The following is an 8,077-nucleotide window of genomic DNA, read 5'->3' on the forward strand; positions in this document are numbered from 1 at the left end:
TAGATTAACATGCACAGTGAGGTGACCAGCAGCTAGTAATGTACGCCTACTTTTGTTTGTAGACTTGGAGCGATCTAGCGTTCTAATCTATGGTCAATTTATTCTTCTAACACCAAGATTTATCATGCAACAATACTTTACATTAGTATTGGTTATTATTGGCCAACTCCGAAGACCATAAAAAGTCAATGACACCAAGTACTATCATTTAAGAAGAAAAGACTGAAAAGTCGTCTGCTTGTTCAATGGTGGTCTATACTAATCCTTTAGGAATTTGGAAGGAGCGCAACTCTCGGTACTTCTAAAACAAATCAAGAAATGCCGAAGCTCATCCTACCAAGGATTAAGTACGAAGCCAGACCTTGGGCACAACGTGAGCTAAGAGATTGCACAAATTCTTTAATACTAAATACCAAGGGCTTAATATATGTAGAATGCTTTATAGCTAGTTGTTATGTAAAAATGTTTGAAGTTTCTTCTCTATTGATATCATCAAGCAATCCTTTTGCTGCTTTCCAAGAAAATAATAGCTCTACTGTTACCTATTTTACATTTAAGATTAATTTGAAAGACTAACTATTATGATAACTGTTGACAGATGCATTTTATTTACTTAATTCTTCGCACAGTTGCAACAGCTGGCTGTCGAAAAGAACATCACACCAGCTGGTGAACGTTAAGTCGTTGTTGATGCCCATGACATGTCCAAAGTTTAATTTCCCTCTAGATTGCAGACTTTGCAGCTATAGCTATGTTCGTCTATTTCACTTCTTTTACTTTCTCTGATCTAGAGAGTGGTCATATAAGCAAACTGACCAAAATATAATGTGTGGGATGTCAGAATCATTTCCAATAAAGGACGAATAAGATGAGTATATCGCTGCTGGGTCAAAATGTAAGGACTTGTAAAGCAGAGCTAATAATGTCTGCACCACTTAACCCTTGGAAAGATCCCGTCAATTATCATGATACTTCATGCTACTACGAAAAATCAACAAAGATCATAAATACTTCAGGCTGCTCAAAAACAACAGAGATGTGCGATTAGTACTTCATAATTCTGAAAAGTACTACGCCAGAGATGGGTTAATTTTGTTAGTCTATTTCTACAGAATGTTTCCCTTAGGTATGTTGTACAATGTGTGCCAGACATTGTGTACTGTCTACCCACAGTACACGGATGACATGATACACACCTGAACTGTGCCAGGACCTACCGAGAAAATGAGATTATTATGAGGCAATATACGTACGCAGAGAGAGACCATACATGTTCACATGCATCATACATACCCTACCTTACACAGTTAGTTTCCCTTGGCAAGCCGGCACCCAAGCTAAGCTACACCTACCAGCCGTACGATGCATATACATGCATGCAATACACGACGGCCACGCAATTGCAACTGTGAATAACACATCATGGGAGAACAGCTGCTGCTGGTCCAGCAAAGGATTGATGTGCAAGAGAACAAGGCAAGCTAGCTACCATGCAACAGAAGCAACAAACGGGAATTATGAATGATGCCAAAGTACTGTGAGAAAAGAAGCATATGCATGATAGTCATAAGCAGACATCCAAGTATGTATGAATGTATCTCCTCTCTCTCTCTCCCTCTCTCCAAAAATCAGAAGCTAAATCACATCCGTCCAATAATAGAAATACCAAACAAGTAAAAAATGCATGGTCTGTGTTTAATTTCAGTTTTTGAGTTATCCACCAGGCACCAGCATGTGTATGTGTACGTGTGTGTGTGCTTTGTACCTTCACAAACCATAAAGTAGACAACTCATCTAAAAAAGAAGAGCCTAGCTGGATGGTAGATTGTGTTGGTAGGCCATAGCTCTCTGATTAACGACCACCAAGTCACAGTATTCACGAGATGCAGTGCATTATATTAATACGTCTATATGTATAGTAATTGGCAGCAACTAAAAGAGATATTGAATTGATGCTGCCCATTTTATGTAGATAGGCGGTTAGTTGATATAAACTGTTGCCACACAGGGTATGGACCATACTACGTAGTATCAATTAAGCTGATGCCTCGTCACAATCTGCTATTGAAATGGAGTTTTCAGAATTGAAAAGAGTGCAACAGCCAGCAACTAATTCAGACTCAGTTAAGTCGTATTATGTCACAGGACTACAAAGCTGTCCATAAATTAAATGTGTCAGTTGCTTCTAAGATTTCACAAGCTTCAACCACATCCAAAGATTAGAATACTAGAATTCCCCCCAAAAAATGAGTGAAAGATGCATAAATCAGACTTAATACCCCCAATAAAAGTTAGCAGCAGCTAAATTCGCTATTTGCTCTACATGTGCGGCCTAATAAATTCATCCTAATAACGTAAGTTTGGGGAATATACAACATTATGGAAAGTTACGATGATTGGCACATTGCACATATTTTGTTTCTTTGATGCTGGCATTTATCGTTGGGAATCGGTCATGCATCATCGCTGAGCAACGCCAAACCGTTCTTCCAATAACAATGGGGTCAAGGTGTTTTGTCATTGCCCTGTGTCTCTTCTTTTGCCGTTTCACTTCACATCCATAAATGGTGGAGGACAAATAGTGGCCTACCAAGTCACTGGCACCCAGGGCTTAATTGTTCATCCTACCATACCATACCATCGTGTTGCATGCATGCATATGCTTTCTATCCTAAGAAAAGATACATCTCTTCAATCCAAGCTTTAACTCATTTGCCCCACCCTAATCCTACCTTTCTCCTTTTATAAAGGGAGAAAGCAGTTAATCGTAAGCATCTAATACTTTCCCTTTATTGTAACAAACCTAGTCGTCTAATGATGCATGGATATATGCAGCGTGAATGTGTAGCATGCATTACAGTAGTGCTTATTTTCTAGGCCAGACTGAAAAGTGGAGAGGTGGTGAAAATAATAGAACAGACATGTTTCACATTCCATTATTTAAGGGACAAAGGAAGCCTAACCTTGTGAAAAAGCATATCAATCATACAAATTTGTATGTACAATAATAACAGGATTGTAAAGGGAGAAATAGCAGATCATGCAGGGTGGAGATATTCTTATACTATAATTATAAAGGGAGAACTAGCAGATCATGCAGGCCAGAGATATTCTTATATGTGTGCAGAACTGTTGCTGGACAAAGTGACACGGGAACTAACAACTCGACCTGGGCATGCAAAATAATTGTTCTGTTAAGCCAGTAACTTCAGGTTGCAGAACGGTAAAGGTACAGTAGAGCAGTAGGGTCCAGGTATTTGGTAGGTTATGTTACATATGTACATGGACAGATGCAAACAAAAGATAAGGTCCAATGATCCAGGAGACACGAGTCTGTATGGGACGATTTCCGATTTGGCCTCTGATCCCTGGAATTCAGAATGGGAAGATTGAAGGAGACAAGCTCGGATGCTTGCATTAATTAAAGATTTTGGAAAAGGGTCATTTCTCAATTGGCACTGTGATAGGATAATAGGCAAGGTTAAGGAAGTAGGGGCATCCATCTTAACACATCAGCAGTAGAGGCCTTGATGGTATACCTAATGGGCAACTAGGTCTGCCGCCCGACTGGCATCTAGCGCCTTGGTGAACACAGATTATCATGTATTTTAGGGTACAGAGTACTGTCCTTTGCATCCTAAACACTGATTGATGCCTCTCCACCTCTTGCTGTTCCTTGGTCCTTGCTAAGCAGTGCAGGGAAATCATTGATAAGCCTATGATAAGAAACCTCAAGGGTACAAACAGTTGCTGAAGATGAGCATTTTCATGGAAAGGAATTATCTGATGGGTGTGTTTTCTTCCTGGCATTATTGCATTTGTGATTACCAGTGAAACAATTCACAGCGGTCCATTTGGTTCTTTTGTTCTTTTATGTGGCTTTGCGGGAGTAATCATGTGCGGCTTGAGCACAAGACGTGTTCAAGGAAAGGAATGCACCACCTAACCTAAGGAATTGTTAATTGAATGATGAAGATATCAGCATCATAGCACAGTTAGAGAAGAGGTTGGTGCGCCTTCTCCATTGGCCACCATTTTTGTTTTTGGTCAGCATTTGTTTAAGCCATTCAATTCTATCATTATAAGATTGAAAGGCAATCGCCGCCCAAGGAAACAAAATGAATATTCTGTGCAACTGAAAAACATTCTTCACCAAACACCAAATGAATATTCATGTGCACCTCAACCAAAAAACAATTTAATATACTATCAGAATGAGTTGCACATTTTAAATGCAGAGTCAAATGACACAAGAAGCTTATGTGCATATATAGTTCTTGTTGAGATATACAGGTTGATTGTTCTCCTTTTACGTTGAGTTCATCCAAGGCCACAGGCGTTAGTTACTAGCAATAGCTCAAGAGCTATTCCCCTGTAAATCTAAAAGGCTGCAAGTTCAAACAATTTAGTCACTCAAATCATCCATTGTGATAACATCAAAACAATAACACTTTGCCTTAGAAAAAATCAAAGTGGTTTCAAGCTAGCATTTCTAAGACAAAAAGGAAGAGTGGCATGGCAATATGGCATAGACTAAGATCTGTACCTAATTGATTCATCTTGAAACGAAGAAGAAAGCTGGTTTCCAGCCAGGTAATATGAAAACACCACTCCTAGGTTTAGTCAATTGTTCACCAGCAAGCATGAAACATTCTTCAGACTGCAACAGCACAGAGCACCATCATCAGAAAAAACAGCATGGAGCACACTGCCTCATCAACTTCTCTGCTAGGACAACAATTGACTGTGGCTGGTCATAATTAGTCATGACAATATTTCTGAAGATGCAATATCTGAATCAGCGAAGTTCATTTAGTTACATCGTAAATCCACAAAACATTTTCTTACACCAAAGTTGTCTGATTGAAATCTGCAGGACAGGAGCGCAAGAAGAACTAGGTATGACACCTTCCAATGGGATCTCAATGATATGCACAAGATAACCAAACAAGTTTGAAAGAGTTGCAAAAGTGTCCTCTGAAAGTTTTTCTCCTATGAATTACTGTACAGCATATGTAACACCGTCTACAGCTCTACTCAAGGCATAACTTGGAAGTTTGAGCAATTACTGGCAAAGCAACACCAGCAGCATGAGATGCAGAGCTCAAGAAAGCATATTCTTTGCTATACTGTACACCATGTACAGCATAGCAAGTGCCAGGAGCTTTTTGGAGGCAAGAATTCTGAGATTGATCCTAATCCTGTGCATCCTCATGAACCGCAGGATCCATTGTCCCACCACCACAAACAATGTAAAGACACCAACAAGCACCATTCTGGCAGCATCCTTTGGGCCTCCAACTCTGCTTGGTTCATTTTGGTCAACCTTGATGATAATTGGGCCTGTGGGGGCAACATCTGTGACAGCATGTTTAAGTTGAAGGGTTTCATTCAGCCAAGATGAAAAGCAGATCAGCCTCCTTGCAAGCCAGGCCACTTCAGTGTCTGAGATGGGCCTCGTCATCCAATCACCATTATTTTTCATATCAGCCAGTGAGCTTTTCCCTGGACTTGGATGCTTAGGTATGAATACATCGCCACGTACATGATGCTGGTTGTGTTCTCCCTCTGGAAGATTGTTTGCCTGGGAGCTTTCAACATGCTTGTAGAATACCTTTTTCATATTGGATTTGATTACATCCAGAGTCTGGAGAGTTTGCATAGCATCACCTGGTAAACGTTGAATCTCCGATTCAGCCCTTAGCAACAGCAACTGGACAAAATGGGAAACAATAGTAAGTCAGTATTCTGCGATATGTGTAATAACAGGAGCAGAATTAATTCAAACAGAGCAACAGAAGAAGTCATGTTATTTGCCAAGTAAATAGGTGATCATAGCAAGCTTTTGGTCAATGTGTGGAGTGCTTTTGGCTCTAAAGTTAAACTGCTTATGGTTAATAGTAAAACACCGGTTTAATTAAGCATAATTATACACTGCATTATATGCACCTTAAGCAAGTTGTAAGCCCCATTATCATCGAAACTGAAAAGCCTTAGGTTAGAGTTCCTCTCCACGTGCAAAAAAGACCCATCAGTGTTGTGTTTCGATAACCCGTCCTCCCAGTCCTGAAACCAGAAGATGCATATCAAAGTTAGATTAGAAAGACTTTTCAGCATTATTAGTACCATTGCATTTTTTAGAAATTTACATGAAAACTAATGCTACATAGCTCCACAAAACAGGTGCTTGCATTTCAAAGGAAACAGCCAATGGTATTCCTATGTATCCAGTTCCGTACCTGTAGTTGCTCACGGATAGCTGGTAAATGCTTGAGCACATCATCCAAACAACAGGACTGAGAATCAGAAAGATTGGAATGATAAGCAGCATCAACTTTGTAGATAAGCCCCAATAATTCGGAGGAACCCAAAACTTGCAGTACCTGAAAAATCCAAACAACAGCGAAAGACCAAATGGTCATTAGTTCAACAAATATCATGTACTGAAAGGTCTAGTTCTGTTGACATTCTTGCTATGATTTGAATAAATCATCTGATTAGCACATCTTGCAAACAAATTCAAAACTGCCCATGGAATAGTGAAATATGCATGACATCAAACAGATAGAGGATATCATGGATATGATTCCACTGTGCAGAAGACGAGCTGTTTCTGAAAAATATGATGCAATAATAACTAATAGTCTCTACTAACCTTTGATACCATTTGCAGCACCGAGGCGACATCAGAATGGATAAACTTATGAGCGAACCGCAGGAAATGGACAACCAGTGAGCTGTAGAACAGATAGTTGGACAGCACGTAGCCCTGCCATGCCGGAGAGTACTCTGCATCACAGTTTAGCCTCTTCCCATCACCAACGCAACGCACATTTCGCCCACCAGGAGGCGGCAGATCGTACTCATTGAAATCATCTTGCTGAACCTTCCATGGTTCCATGTAGACCATCCATGCAGAAAAAGCCTGTGCAACGTTTTCGATATCTGCGCCCATCGGGCAGAACAGTGAACGTCCTCAGCATAAACCGATACAGCGGTCTCTGCAGCAACGGATTCCAGTACCCAGCTGGGCTGTCACATGGCTTCTTCCTCGAGAGCATTGCGTCAAACACATTGCGTGCATCTGGAACACCGCTGCTCCTGTTCAGATACATCACCAGCAGCTTCACGGCATTGCCGAGCCCTGGCGCCGGCAGCCTCTCGGACAGCGCAACATTCGCGCGGGACAGAAGGGAGAGCAAAGGCAGCCCGTAGGCGCGGGAGGTCTGCACGGGCAGCGGCGAGAAATCGTTCCCGACCAGCCAGAACTGCACGAGCGTGTGCACGAAGAACTCGGCTCGCCTGAATGATTCGGCAGCGTCTCGGGAATTCTGGTGCAGCAGTGTGCCGCATCCGCCGCGCGGCGGGGCGCAGTCGCTGGGCACGAACTCCTTGAGGTAGGCGTGCAGAAGCTTCAGGTAGAGCGATGTGTGCGGTTTCTCGTCGGGGTTGCGGCTGGCCGTGGGGGCGATGGTGGACACCCAGCTCTCGAGGCGGGCGCGTGGCTTGAGCGAGGGTTTCCAGGTGGAGGGCGGTGGTTTGGAGGGGCCCGGGGATGGGTTGGCAGAGGTGGCGGGGATGGGGTGGTACGCGAACCAGAAGAGGTAGTACTCGAAGACGGAGAGGTGGAGCTTGGAGCCGACGCGGCCGGCGAGGAGCGGCGAGATCACCTGATCGGGAGGTTGCTATGGACGAGCGCGAAAGCGAGCCAGTCGGGGAGCCGCTCGCGCGGGAAGGTGAAGCGGAGGAGGGCGTGGCGGTCCGCGGCGGCGAGCGCGGCGAGGAGCGGGCCCGAGGGCGCGAGGAGCGACTCGAGGAGGTAGGCGAGCGCGGGGTCGTGCGCGGCGAGGTCGAGGAAGCACGGCGGCGAGTCGGGGGCGCGGGAGACGAAGAGGCGGAAGAGCAGCGCCGGGAGCGCGTCGGCGAAGAAGGCGCGCGGCTGGTCCGCGCCCGCGCCGGCGTGGTGGCGGCGGAGGAAGGCCGCGACCGTGGAGACCGCCTCCGCCGCGGCCCGCGGGGTGGACGCGGCGAGGACGGCCGCCGCGAGGCCCGCCGCGGAGTCTGGCTCCGGCGGCAT

At 44.1% G+C, this 8,077-nt stretch overlaps 1 pseudogene; it reads right to left on the reverse strand.

The window, feature by feature from the left end:
- Window positions 1-5,032: 5,032 nt before the first annotated feature.
- LOC124708836 lies at window positions 5,033-8,077 on the reverse strand (annotated as a pseudogene).

This window comes from Lolium rigidum, chromosome 4 (assembly GCF_022539505.1).
Source record: "Lolium rigidum isolate FL_2022 chromosome 4, APGP_CSIRO_Lrig_0.1, whole genome shotgun sequence".
In the NCBI taxonomy this organism is placed as follows: domain Eukaryota; kingdom Viridiplantae; phylum Streptophyta; class Magnoliopsida; order Poales; family Poaceae; genus Lolium; species Lolium rigidum.